At 47.2% G+C, this 15,000-nt stretch overlaps 1 protein-coding gene across 2 annotated transcripts in view; it reads right to left on the bottom strand.

The window, feature by feature from the left end:
• SORCS2 (sortilin related VPS10 domain containing receptor 2) overlaps window positions 1-15,000 on the bottom strand; it is a 1,363,792-nt gene that overhangs the window by 646,628 nt on the left and 702,164 nt on the right. The window lies entirely within an intron of this gene.

Here is a 15,000-nt window from a genome sequence, read left to right as displayed (position 1 = left end):
ACCAAAACTATGTGCATTCAGTCCAAACTGTGGCCAATCCACCCAAATCACTTCCATTTCTGGTGAGGCCCCTCCCATTGGTGTTCCATAAAATGTGTCAATAAATGTGAATGGGGTCAGACCAGGTCAGTTAAAAAAAACTCAGAGGGCCTGATTCTGATGCAATTGAAAATACGGGCGGATCTGACTGTACGATTACCTGCAAACTGCGTGTATGCAATAGAAATAAGTCCCTAACTGTGCATGCACCGGACCATGCGCCCGAACACTGAGGCAGACTGCAAGAGTGCACTGATTATTCTGCCCATTGAAAGGCCACTCTGTCTGGGAAATGGGCATTTATGGGCGGTTACTGGGTGGCTACCATGCAATTGCACAGACCTGATACATTCAGTAGGAATGTAAGCTAATGTCTACGCTCGTTCATAGGGGTCAAATCAATTAGGGATGAGTTGCTGCTGCAACCGTGAAGAAACAGCGGATCTCATCCCAGACTTGAAGATTTTTGTATGAAGTCCTATGGGGCTGCAAAGAAAAATCAGCAGATCGGAAGCTTTCGTAAGCGCGGCATACAGGTGCACTTACTTGTAGACATGGTCGGGCCTCTTTGAATGGAGCCCATAGAGTGTGGCCGGAGATAGGAAGGGTTGCCCATTGCCACAGCGCAGTGTCCCGAGGTGGGGGGAAGCAGTTGGGAGGCTCCTGCACACGCTCACAGCATCTATTCACAGGTTACAGAGGGAGAGGGGGCATGCCAGCAGTTCACAAAGTGCCGGGGATGCCCCCTCAGTGACGGTAAAAGGGAGCGTGAATGGCGATCGCGGCGCTGCTGTGAGGCCACTCCCCTTTTCGAGCATCCGCATCGCTCACCCACTGTCCCTCATTTCAAAAGTTGGGAGATATGGCTTAGGGGTGTATTCATTAAGCAGTGAAAAGAGTGGAGAAGTGAGCCTGTGGAGAAGTTGCCCATGGCAACCAATCAACTGCACTGTACAGTTGTGTAGTATGGAAATTATTAATGTTACTTCAATGCTGATTGGTTGCCATGGGCAACTTCTTCACTGGCTCACTTCTCCACACTTTTCACTGCTTCATGAAAAGACCACTAAAACAAACTGTAACGTTGCAGTGTTTTAATAGATAGTGATATATATTCATATAATCTAGCACATATGGAAGCTGCTCACATTCGGTTCAGTCACTTATTTGAGTCTATGCAGAGTTAGCTTTCTTAGTGTAACAGTATCTGATCAGACTGCCTTTTACTGTATGTATAACTTTAACTCACATTTCCCTACGTTTATTAACATTTACAGAGTTTAGTGTTACTTTCCATCTCATATTTGGTATTATGGCTAAACTTTGGAGACTTCCTCTCTTGCCGTAACCACATAACATTGTGGTGGTTTAAGAAACCGCCACCCATCATATAATAATTAGCGGTGTAGACAAGATGAATTAAATGTGGTGTGTGAGAAAACGGGGGGTATGTTATCCTATAGCGCAAAACCTCATACAAAAATAATATCGTTCCGTGTTCTGAACCAAAAAGAAACATTATTTTTAATATTGAAACTTCCCAGTAACATATTTTATCGATACAGAAACCTGAGTCAGCCCGTTCTATGCATAGCTCAGTTTTCCCACAGTTTGTGTAATACCTGATTTATTGCTATTGTATTTGTTCTAACCAAGTTCACATTTCTTAGATTTTTAATATTGGTAGTTTATGAAATAGGAAGTGTCAGCTGTAAAGTGTAAAAATCTTTGATTTCAAATTGTATGTAATATAGGGATATGATTATACCAGCTCTCCTTGTAAAACATACAATGAAAGTTAAGAATAGACAGATGTTCATGGCTAAATTAACTGTATTATTGAAAGTTGGGTTATATGCAATGCATTTAAGCAAAGACAAAATTTGAGATATACACACACACACACACACACACACACACACACACACACACACAGAAATGTGCAAAAAAATTAGGCAGGTGTGGAAAAAATGCTGCAAACTAAAGGGCCCTACACATTTGGCGATGTGCCGCCGAGGTGCCCGATGGCCGATAGGCGACCCGGCGGCGGGGAAGGGGGGGGAGGAGTGACAGGGGGAGTGAAGTTTCTTCAATCCCCCTGTCACCCGGCTCCATAGCAATGCATGCTAATATGGACAAGATTGTCCATATTGGCCTGCATGTATAAGCGACCCGGCACCGTCGATGAACGAGCGCGGGGCCGCGCATCGCTCATTGGCCCTCATTCCGAGTTGTTCGCTCGCTAGCTGCTTTTAGCAGCATTGCACACGCTAGGCCGCCTCCCTCTGGGAGTGTATCTTAGCTTAGTAGAAGTGCGAACGAAAGATTAGCAGAACTGCTACTAAAAAAATTAATGCAGTTTCTGAGTAGCTCCAGACCTACTCCTAGACTGCGATCACCTCAGTCCGTTTAGTTCCTGGATTGACGTCACAAACACGCCCTGCGTTCGGCCAGCCACTCCCCCGTTTATCCAGCCACTCCTGCGTTTTTACCTGGCACGCCTGAGTCTTTTAACACACTCCCTGAAAACGGCCAGTTACCACCCAGAAACGCCCCTTTCCTGTCAATCACTCACCGATCAGCAGTGCGACTGAAAAGCGCGCACGAACACCAGCAAATCTACTAAGTTTTGTGTTAAATAACTGCGTGCATGCGCACTGCGTACCATGCGCATGCGCATTTTCCACCTAATCGCTGCGTTGCGAAAAACAGCAATGAGCGAACAACTCGGAATGACCACCTTTGTTGGTGCCTACACACTGAAAGATATGAACGATATCTTGTTAATTAATGAACGAGATCGTTCATATCTTTCAGTGAAATCGCCTATAAGAACTAAACACAGATCTTTCTGTGGATGTAGCTTTGTTCAAATAATCTTTGACCCTTCTACAGTTTAGTTTTCTCCCTCCTGCCCCATCTCCTATCATCTTTGCAGTATAGGCGTATTTAGCAGAAATGACTGCTCCAGATCCCACATGCTGAGTGGAAGATAGAACACTCTCTACCGCCCGTGGGACTTAAAAGCTGCTGCTGATAGTGCCCCCCACCCCTACTGTTGGAGGATGGGTAGGAGTCCCAGTTCATTGCTTTGCCCAGGGGCCTACATTGCTGTTGAGACGGCCCTGGGCCATATCTTCCCTTCCAAGGCTCCTTGTTCTTATTCACGCTGAAGATAGTTCTTAATGACTTGGCTGTATGTTTGGGGTCGTTTTCCTGCTGCAGAATAAGTGTTGGCCAAACAGGCACCTCCCTGATGATATTGTATGATGGATAAGTACCTGCCTGGTATTTATTTTTAGCATTGAAGACACCATTAATCCTGACCAAATCCCCAACTCAATTTGCTGAAATACAGCCCCAAACTTTCTTTCCATGAAGATCACTTCTGGCCAGACTTCTCCGAACAGTAAATGGGTGTACATGGGTCCCACTGGCTTCTGCCAGTTCTGAGCTGATGGCACTGCTGGACAGCTTCCGATTTTGAAGGGAAATAAGCATGAAGTGTCTTTCATCTAATCCACTAAGTATCCTTTGCCAACCACTTAGTCTACAGTCCTCAACATTGCCTGTTTTTTTGTGTTTCAATGCTGAGAAATATAGGCAGGTACTTATCCATCATGCAGTACTATCAGGGAGGAGTCTGATTGGCTCCACATTTATTTTACAGCAGGAGAGCAACCCCAAACATACAGCCAATGTCATTAACAAATATCTTCAGCTTAAAGAAGAGTAGGAGTCCTGGAAGAGATGATATTGCCCGCACAGTGCCCTGTTCTCAACATCATCAAGTCTGTCTAGGATTACATGAAGAGACAGAATGATTTGAGCAAGCCTACATACACAGAAGACCTGTGGTTAGATCTCCAAGATGTTTGGTACAACCTCCCTGCTGAGTTCCTTCAAAAACTGTGTGCAAGTGTACCTGCGTGCAAGTGAAGAATTGGTGTTGTTTTGAAGGCAAAGGGTGGTCACACCAAATATTGAATTGATTTAGATTTCTCTTCTGTTCATTTACTTTGCATTTTGTTAATTTAAAAAAAAAATATTAACACTTTCATTTTTGAAAGCATTCTTACTTTGCTGCATTTTTTCCACACCTACCTAAAACTTTTGCACAGTACTCTCCCTCCATCCATCCCTCCCTCTCTCTCTCTCTCTCTCACTCTCATCCCTTCTTTTGCACAAACAAAATTCTTAAAGCTATGTGTGCAAATGCTAGGAGCTTAAGAGACAAACTTCCAGGGCCAATTGCGATACTGACAAGGGATAACCTGGATATTGTGGCAATTACAGAGTCATGGTGCAATGAGAATCATGACTGGGACATAGGTGTACCAGGATACAATTTATTTAGGAAGGATATAGTGGGAAGAATAGGAGGAGGGTTAGCTATGTATGTGAAAAAAGCATAAATGCTGCTTTAATACAAAATATTGAAGACAAAACTGAGGCCCTTTGGGTCACCATAGAAGCCAGGGAGAAGGACATTATTCACACTGGGGTGATCTATAGACCACCAGGCCAGGGGCAGGATTTGGACAGGAACCTATTGTTGGACATCACTAAAATGGCTTTAAAGGGAGAAGTCATAATAATCATGGGAGACTTTAATTTACCTGATGTAAATTGGAAGGGGTCTTTTGCAAATTCAGCTACAAGTGGCAAATTTCTAAATTCCTTACAGGGAGCATCTCTCAAGCAATTGGTAAGGGAGCCCACTCGCAAAAACTCAATATTAGATTTAATTCTTACAAATGGTGACAGGATATCAGACATATCTGTGGGTGAGCACCTGGGATCCAGTGATCATCAAGCAGTATGGTTTAGTATAAAGACAGGATCCAACTCCTGTCACACAAAAATAAAGGTATTGGATTTTAGAAATGCTGACTTTGCAAGAATGGGGAGATGTTTAAGTGATTCATTGGTGGACTGGAGGAACTTGGAAGAAGTGCAGGAGGGGTGGGAAAAACTGAGAGGTGCAATACTAAGGGTAACAGACCTTTGTATCAAAAGGGTTAGAAAAAGCACCAGGAAAAAGAAGCCAGTGTGGTTCACAAAAGAAGTATCAACTAGTGTAAAATAAAAAAAGATGGCTTTTAGGGAATACAAACAGACTCAAAATAATAACGACAAAGAGGTGTATCTTGACAGATGGAAGGATGCTAAGAAAGTGATCAGACGTGCAAAGGCATCAGCTGAGGAGAAAATGGCCCAGTCAGTAGATAAAAAGGGCAAATCTTTTTTTAAGTATAGAAATGAAAGGAGAAAATCAAATGGAGGAATAATAAGCCTTAAGACTGAAAGTGAGAATTTGGTGGAGGGAGACAAGGCAATAGCAGATCACCTAAATCATTATTTTTGCTCAGTATTTACTATAGAATGAGAAGGGAAGGGGCCACAGTTAAGTTGCAAGGACATTCATAAAAATAAGGTAGATGAAACTACATTTACAGAGGAGAAGGTCCTAACAGAACTTTCAAAACTAAAAGTGGATAAATCAATGGAGCCAGATGGGATACACCCAAGGATACTAAAAGAGCTAAAAGATGTGCTGGTGGCACCACTAACAGAATGATTTAACCAGTCACTAAATACAGGTGCCATTCCAGAGGACTGGAAAAAAGCGAATGTAGTTCCACTGTACAAAAGTGGAAGCAAGGAAGAAGCAAGTAACTACAGACCAGAAAGCCTTACATCAGTAGTAGGGAAAGTAATGGGAAAACTAATAAAAGAAAGAGTTGTGGAATATCTTAAATCAGACAACTTACAGGATCCAAAACAGCATGGATTTACTGGTGGGAGATCATGCCAAACAATCTAATTGACTTTTTTGACTCTGTGATGAAAATAATAGATCAAGGGGGAGTTGTAGATGTAGCATATCTAGACTTCAGTAAGGCATTTGACACTGTCCCACATTGCAGACTGCTAAATAAACGTGAAAGTGTGGGGGTGGATTATAAAACAGTTAATGGATAAGAACCTGGCTGCAGGATAGGAAAGAGACAGCTGTAGTAAATGGAGTGCAATCTATGGAGGGAAATGTTACCAGTGGAGTACCCCAGGAATCTGTACTTGGACCAGTTCTCTTTAATATCTTTGTTAGTGACAAATGCAAAATCATGTACTTGGGTCTCAAAAACCCAAAGGCTAAATATAGTATCAAGGGTACTATAATGGAAACTACTCAGGAGGAAAGGGATTTAGGAGTCACTATTTCAAGTGACTTAAAGGCAGTAATGCAATGCATCAAAGCAATGAGAAAGGCAAGTCAGATGCTTGGTTGCATAAGGAGAGGAATCAGTAGCAGGAAAAAAAAAGTAATAATGCCACTGTATAGGTCATTGGTACGGCCCCATCTGGAATACTGTGTCCAGTTCTGGAGACCATATCTCCAGAAGGATATAAATACATTAGAGAGTGTACAAAGAAGGGCAACTAAAATGGTGCATGGCCTACATCACAAAACTTACCTGGAAAGGCTAAAAGATCTTAACATGTATAGTATGGAGGAGAGAAGGGAAAGGGGGGACATGATAGAAACTTTCAAATATACCATGGGTCTTAACAAAGTTCAGGAGGGAAACATTCTTCAAAGGAAGAGAAGTATTAGAACTCGAGGACATACACTGAAACTGGAGGGGGGGAGGTTCAGGGGGAATTTAAGGAAAAATTACTTCACATAAAGGGTAGTGGATAAGTGCAGTGCCAGATTAAGGTCCACATGGGCCTGGAGCTGAAAATCAAGAAAGGCCTATTGTGTGCCGATGCAGGCATTATGACAAGCGCTGTGTCGGTATGACTAGTGATGTGTGGGCGTGGTCTATATAGGGGGTGTGGCCTGTGTCGTGGTTTCTCCATATTTCTATTAGTGTTCATCCTGCAAACCTAGCCACTGCAGTAAATTAAATTTATAAAGCAGAGATCATTACAGTGACCATCATATAATACAGAAAGCACAGCACTGGCAGCCAAATAATACAGAAAGAAATTGTAGTGAATGCCACATAATACAGAGTGCATTACAGTGACTGCTAGATAATACAAAGAGCATTACTAGTGTTTCTTCTAGGAATCCAATAGGGCAGGGCGCCGGACTCCGGGGGCATATTTCCAAGCGCGCCCTGAAACGGGGGCATGGCCATGTAAATTAGGGGGTGTGCCCATGGAAACGCCAGTTTAGTGGGCGGTGTGGCCCACAGACGTTGCTATAGGGGGCGTCTGTGGCCGGCGACGTCACTGTTGGTGGCGTGCGTCAGTGCTGGGCTTCCCCCAGCTCTCTCCCATAGCGTGAATTGATGCCGAGCGCATGCGGACGGCATCTTTACACGCTGGGAGGGCAGGAAGCGGGCGGCTGTTCTAGCAGGGGGCAAAAGGGGCAGGGCAGATTTTGCCTTTAAAAAAATCGGGCAGGGCTCGGCGCCCTGCTAAAACAGCCTAGAGTGAACACTACATTACAGTGACATTCATATTATACAGATAGCATCAGTGGCCGTTGATAAAACAGAGAGCACCGTAGTGCCTGTCATGTTTTACACCAAGCATCCAATTGACCACCACACAATACAAAGAACATTGTAAATCCATATAAAATAGACAACTCCAACTACCACCATAAAATACAGAAGACATCACAGCCACACACCATGGCCTGTGAAATTAAATAAATCAGACAGCAAGTAAGTATATCTGTGGTATCTATACATAATCAGTAGTTATTGAAATTCATGACACCGCTCAAGAGTGATGTATTCAAACAGGGATAGCCCACCAAAAAGAAAGGGCCGTTACTTTGTGGGGAAAGGGCGTGGCCACAGATTAGCACCAATTCACATTATACTGCACAATAGTGTCCATTATATACTATATATATATATATTTTTTTTTAAACACATAATGCCCCGAGTAGGTCAATATATACACATACTCCCCCCAGTAGTGCCAGATACACAATGCCCATCAACAGTGCCAGTTACACAATGCCCTCAGCAGTGACAGTTGCACAATGCCCCCAGTAGTACTAGATACACAATGCCCCCAGTACTGCCAGATACAGAGTGCCCCCAGTAGTGTCAGTTATGCAATGCCCCCAGTAATGCCAGATACACAATGCCCCTAGTATAGTGCTCACCTCCGCTGCTGCTGCTGCTCCTGCTGCCGATTCACATGTCTGAAGGGAGGGGAGGAGAATGCAGCGCGTCTCTCCTGCCCCTCACTGTGTCAGTCACATTTCTGGCAGCCATTTGAAATATAGCCCTGGCTTGTGTACCGATCAAAGCTTGCGTGGCAGCAGCCAATCATGAGCCACCGCTGCGGTCTGCGAGTTCTGATTGGCTGACAGCTGAGCTATATTTTAAATGGCCGAAAAAGCGCAAGCTACTGTATGCACACAGGAGAGATGCGTGTTGTGCTCTCCTCCCTTCAGACACGGGAAGTGGCTGCAGCAGCAGGGTAGGCCACAGACATCCCGCAACGCCGTTCCTGATGATGTCACTTTATAAAAGACCTTCAGGAACGGCGTTCTGGGGTTTTCCGGCCCAAAAATAGCCCTAGATAAAAACAAAACAGAGAGAGCGGAAAAGAGAAGGAGAGAGAGGGGTAGGGAAGGATAGGAAATAGAGAGAGAGTAAAGGGGGAGGGATAGGAAATAGAGAGAGAGGGGGGTTGGATAGGGAATAGAGAGAGAGCAAGAGGAGGTGGGAGGGATAGGGAATAGAGAGCAAGAGGAGGGGGAGGGGAGGCATCGGGAATAGAGAGAGAGAGAGTGAGGGATATGGAATAGAGAGTGAGAGGAGGGGGAAAGGATAGGGAATAGAGAGTGAGAGGAGGGGGGAGGGATAGGGAATAGAGAGAGTGAAAGGAGGGGGAGGGGGAGGGAATAGAGAGAGTGAGAGGAGGGGGAAAGGATAGGGAATAGAGAGAGTGAGAGGATGGATAGGGAATAGAGAGAGTGAGAGGAGGGGGGAGGGATAGGGAATAGAGAGAGTGAGAGGAGGGGGAAAGGATAGGGAATAGAGAGAGTGAGAGGAGGGGGAAAGGATAGGGAATAGAGAGAGTGAGAGGATGGGGAAAGGATAGGGAATAGAGAGAGTGAGAGGAGGGGGAAAGGATAGGGAATAGAGAGAGAGGAGGGATAGGGAATAGAGAGAGAGCGAGAGGAGGGGGTATGGATAGGTAATTGCGAGAGAGAGCAATAGGAGGGAGGAGGGATAGGGAATAGAGAGAGAGCAGGGATAGGGAATAGAGAGAGAGAGAGCGGGAGGAGGGATAGGGAATAGTGAGAGTGAGGGAGGCGATGGGGGAGGGATAGGGAATAAAGAGAGAGAGCGGGAGGAGGGATAGGGAATAGAGAGAGTGAGGGAGACGATGGGGGAGGGATAGGGAATAAAGAGAGAGAGAGGAGGGGGAGGGATAGGGAATAGAGACAGCAGGCGAGAGGAGAGAGAGGGATGGGGAATAAAGAGAGAGCGAGAGGAGTCGGAGGGCTAGGGAATAGAGAGGGGGGAGGTATAGGGAATAGAGAGGGGGAGGTATAGGGAATAGAGAGAGTGAGAGGAGGGGGAAAGGATAGGGAATAGAGAGAGTGAGAGGAGGGATAGGGAATAGAGAGAGTGAGAGGAGGGGGGAGGGATAGGGAATAGAGAGAGTGAGTGGAGGGGGAAAGGATAGGGAATAGAGAGAGTGAGAGGAGGGGGAAAGGATAGGGAATAGAGAAAGAGGAGGGATAGGGAATAGAGAGAGAGCGAGAGGAGGGGGTAAGGATAGGTAATTGCGAGAGAGAGCAATAGGAGGGAGGAGGGATAGGGAATAGAGAGAGAGAGCAGGGATAGGGAATAGAGAGAGAGAGAGCGGGAGGAGGGATAGGGAATAGAGAGAGGGAGGGAGGCGATGGGGGAGGGATAGGGAATAAAGAGAGAGAGAGGAGGGGGAGGGATAGGGAATAGAGAGAGTGAGTGGAGGGGGAAAGGATAGGGAATAGAGAGAGTGAGAGGAGGGGGAAAGGATAGGGAATAGAGAGAGAGGAGGGATAGGGAATAGAGAGAGAGAGAGGAGGGGGTAAGGATAGGTAATTGCGAGAGAGAGCAATAGGAGGGAGGAGGGATAGGGAATAGAGAGAGAGAGAGAGAGAGAGAGAGAGAGCAGGGATAGGGAATAGAGAGAGAGCGGGAGGAGGGTTAGGGAATAGAGAGAGTGAGGGAGGCGATGGGGGAGGGATAGGGAATAAAGAGAGAGAGAGGAGGGGGAGGGATAGTGAATAGAGAGAGAGTGGAGGGGGAAAGGATAGGGAATAGAGAGAGTGAGAGGAGGGGGAAAGGATAGGGAATAGAGAGAGGAGGGATAGGGAATAGAGAGAGAGCGAGAGGAGGGGGTAAGGATAGGTAATTGCGAGAGAGAGCAATAGGAGGGAGGAGGGATAGGGAATAGAGAGAGAGAGAGAGAGAGAGCAGGGATAGGGAATAGAGAGAGAGAGCGGGAGGAGGGATAGGGAATAGAGAGAGTGAGGGAGGTGATGGGGGAGGGATAGGGAATAAAGAGAGAGAGAGGAGGGGGAGGGATAGGGAATAGAGACAGCAGGCGAGAGGAGGGAGAGGGATGGGGAATAAAGAGAGAGCGAGAGGAGTCGGAGGGATAGGGAATAGAGAGGGGGGAGGTATAGGGAATAGAGAAAGTGAGAGGAGGGGGGAGGGCTTGGGAATAGAGAGAGGGGAGGTATAGGGAATAGAGAGGGGGGAGGTATAGGGAATAGAGAGAGTGAGAGGAGGGGGAAAGGATAGGGAATAGAGAGAGTGAGAGGAGGGGGAAAGGATAGGGAATAGAGAGAGAGGAGGGATAGGGAATAGAGAGAGAGCGAGAGGAGGGGGTAAGGATAGGTAATTGCGAGAGAGCAATAGGAGGGAGGAGGGATAGGGAATAGAGAGAGAGAGAGAGAGCAGGGATAGGGAATAGAGAGAGAGCGGGAGGAGGGTTAGGGAATAGAGAGAGTGAGGGAGGCGATGGGGGAGGGATAGGGAATAAAGAGAGAGAGAGGAGGGGGAGGGATAGTGAATAGAGAGAGTGAGTGGAGGGGGAAAGGATAGGGAATAGAGAGAGTGAGAGGAGGGGGAAAGGATAGGGAATAGAGAGCGGAGGGATAGGGAATAGAGAGAGAGCGAGAGGAGGGGGTAAGGATAGGTAATTGCGAGAGAGAGCAATAGGAGGGAGGAGGGATAGGGAATAGAGAGAGAGAGAGAGAGCAGGGATAGGTATATAGAGAGAGAGAGCGGGAGGAGGGATAGGGAATAGAGAGAGTGAGGGAGGCGATGGGGGAGGGATAGGGAATAAAGAGAGAGAGAGGAGGGGGAGGGATAGGGAATAGAGACAGCAGGCGAGAGGAGGGAGAGGGATGGGGAATAAAGAGAGAGCGAGAGGAGTCGGAGGGATAGGGAATAGAGAGGGGGGAGGTATAGGGAATAGAGAAAGTGAGAGGAGGGGGGAGGGCTTGGGAATAGAGAGAGGGGAGGGATAGGGAATAGAGAGGGGGGAGGTATAGGGAATAGAGAGAGTGAGAGGAGGGGGAAAGGATAGGGAATAGAGAGAGTGAGAGGAGGGGGGAGGGATAGGGAATAGAGGGTGAGAGGAGGGGGGAGGGATAGGGAATAGAGAGAGTAAGAGGAGGGGAAAGGATAGGGAATAGAGAGAGTGAGAGGAGGAAGGAGGAATAGGGAATAGAGAGAGTGAGAGGAGGGGGGAGGGATAGGGAATAGAGGGTGAGAGGAGGGGGGAGGGATAGGGAATAGAGAGAGTAAGAGGAGGGGAAAGGATAGGGAATAGAAAGAGTGAGAGGAGGAAGGAGGAATAGGGAATAGAGAGAGTGAGAGGAGGGGGGAGGGATAGGGAATAGAGAGAGTGAGAGGAGGGGGGAGGGATAGGGAATAGAGGGTGAGAGGAGGGGGGAGGGATAGGGAATAGAGAGAGTAAGAGGAGGGGAAAGGATAGGGAATAGAGACAGTGAGAGGAGGAAGGAGGAATAAGGAATAGAGAGAGTGAGAGGAGGGGGGAGGGATAGGGAATAGAGAGAGTGAGAGGAGGGGGAGGGATAGGGAATAGAGAGAGAGGAGGGAAGAGTAGCACTGGATGAAGTAGAACATATAGGAATGGACACAAAACACACAAACTGCAGCGGGGGGGGGGGGGGGTTGGGGGGTGTAATTGGTGGGATAAAAAGTGTAAGCTACTGTGCACACTCACCTAAGTTGTAGTGTGAGTGGGATCCGCAGTGAGTGAGGAAGCAAGGTGGAGCCAACACAGCAGAGCAAAGTTGTGACTGACTCCAGGGCTGCTGTCTTCTGGCTGCCAGTCAGTCATCACATCACTGTGGTTGTGGCTGCTACAGGACCACTCAGCCTGCAGATCCTCTCTCCCCTCCCCCCGCATCTTCCGCGGTCCTAGCTCTGTACGGGAGGCATGCGTTAGATCATCATGCGTGGCTGTGGCCTCCAGGGGAAAGGGGGGTGATATAGTGGCCGATCGGTGCAGAGACGGGAGGGGGCGGAGCTTCGGACGACCTGGGGGCGGAGCTTCGGACGACCTGGGGCCGGAGCTTAAGATGGCTGTGGGTGAAGCTTCAAGTGGCTTGGGGCGGAGCTCTGACGGCCCGCTGGCGGAGCTTCAAGATGCTTTGTGGGTGGGCGGAGATCGGGATATCTGCTGCTGATCGCGGGGTGAGCAGGGGTGGGGGGCGGGCGGGCTGACCGGGAGGGGAGCTGGCCAGTTAGTGTTGTGTCAGTGTCTGGGTTTTTTTTTCCACCCGTTACCACTGACTGCACAGCACTGCAGGGGAGGCTGTGGGCCTATTTTCATGGGAGGGCCTGGAGCTGCAGCTCCACCCGCCCCATTGTTAATCCGGCCCTGAATAAGTGGAATAGCCTCCCATCAGAGGTGGTAGAGGCTAAGACTGTAGAGCAATTTAAACATGCTTGGGATAGGCATATGAATATCCTTTCAAAGAATTAAGGTTCAAAAAGTGTTGAGATTACATAAATGATAAAAAAAAGACTAGATGGGTCAAGTGGTTCTTATCTGCCGTTAAAATTCTATGTTTCTATGGGGCAGATGTATTAACCTGGAGAAGGCATAAGGAAGTTATAAACCAGTGATAAATGCAAGGTGATAAATGCACCAGCCAATCAGCTTCAATGTGTAAATTAAAAGTTAGGAGCTGATTGGCTGGTGCGTTTATCACCTTGCATTTATCACTGGTTTATAACTTCCTTATGCCTTCTCCAGGTTAATACATCTGCCCCATGTTACTTATCTGCTGATTTTAGTTACTACAGTGAGTAATGATGAAGCTCAGGAGACTTGCATCACCGCTTACTCTACTTTCTGAAATTAATAAACGCAAGGCCAGTGGCTGGAGTGCTGAGAGAGATCGGGAGACTCACATGGCACTATCTGGAACTAAGTCTACACCTTGCCTCATAGGAAAACAAACCAACACTAACAAATTGGATATACAAAGCAATTAAAGAAAAAAACCATAATGTGCTTATTTCAGGCAAGATACGGATACAGATAATATGACTTCGATGTCTCGAAGCAAGAAACCTTTTGTCTCTGATGAAGTGACTGTCCAATGCAGAAATTGTTACCTCTTAGGTTGCTCTATGTATTTATTTATTCATTTACATTTTGTTTATTTTCTCTATATATAGATTCAGGGCCGGTGCTAGGGTGTTCGGCGCCACCCTGCAAACTAGAAATTCGTGCCCTCCCATACTTTACAAAGGTACAGCACACATAATACCCTTTGTAGCACTGACCCTTATACACATAATGTAGTAGTGCCGCTTACACACAATGCCCCCTGTGGTAGTGCCGCTTATACACAACGCCCCCTGTAGTAGTGACGCTTACACATGTAACGCGCCCTGCAATAGTGACGTTTACACACATATCGCCCCCTGTACTAGTGACGCTTATACAAGACGAAGTTACGCTTACACATGCAGTAGTGACGCTTACACACGGAATGCCCCCTGTAGCAGTGATGCTTACACACGGAATGCCCCCTGTAGCAGTGACACTTACACACGGAACGCCCCCTGTAGCAGTGACACTTACACACGGAACGCCCCCTGTAGCAGTGACACTTACACACGGAATGCCCCCTGTAGCAGTGATGCTTACACACGGAATGCCCCCTGTAGCAGTGACACTTACACACGGAACGCCCCCTGTAGCAGTGACACTTACACACGGAACGCCCCCTGTAGCAGTGACACTTACACACGGAACGCCCCCTGTAGCAGTGACACTTACACACGGAATGCCCCCAGTAGCAGTGACGCTTACACACGGAACGCCCCCTGTACCAGTGACGCTTACACACATACCCCCCGCTGTACCAGTGAAGTTTAAACATGTAATGCCCCCTGTACCAGTGATGCTTATACACAATGCTCCCTGTAGTAGTGCCGTTTATACACACAATGAACCCTGTACCAGTGACGCTTACACACATAACGCTCCCTGTACCAGTGATGCTTACACACGTAACACCCCCTATAGCAGTGATGCTTACACATGTAACGCACCCTATAGCAGTGACGCTTACACATGGAACGCCCCCTGTAGCAGTGATGCTTATACAAAATGCCCCCCTGTACCAGTGACCCTTACACATAACCCCCCCTGTACAAGTGACGCTTAGACATGTAATGCCCCTGTAACAGTGATGCTTATACACATAAACCCCCCTGTAGCAGTTACGCTTACACACGTAACGCCCACTGTACCAGTGACGCTTACACACGTAACGCCCCCTATAGCAGTGATGCTTCCATATGTAATGCCCCCTGTAGCAGTGACGCTTACACACGGAAACGCCCCCTGTAGCAGTGACGCTTATACAAAACCCCCTCTGTAGCAGTTACGCTTACACACGTAATGCCCCTTGTACCAGTGATGTATACA

This window comes from Pseudophryne corroboree, chromosome 1 (genome assembly GCF_028390025.1).
Source record: "Pseudophryne corroboree isolate aPseCor3 chromosome 1, aPseCor3.hap2, whole genome shotgun sequence".
Taxonomy (NCBI): Eukaryota; Metazoa; Chordata; class Amphibia; order Anura; family Myobatrachidae; genus Pseudophryne; species Pseudophryne corroboree.
This window is presented reverse-complemented; position numbering and strand designations above follow the sequence as displayed.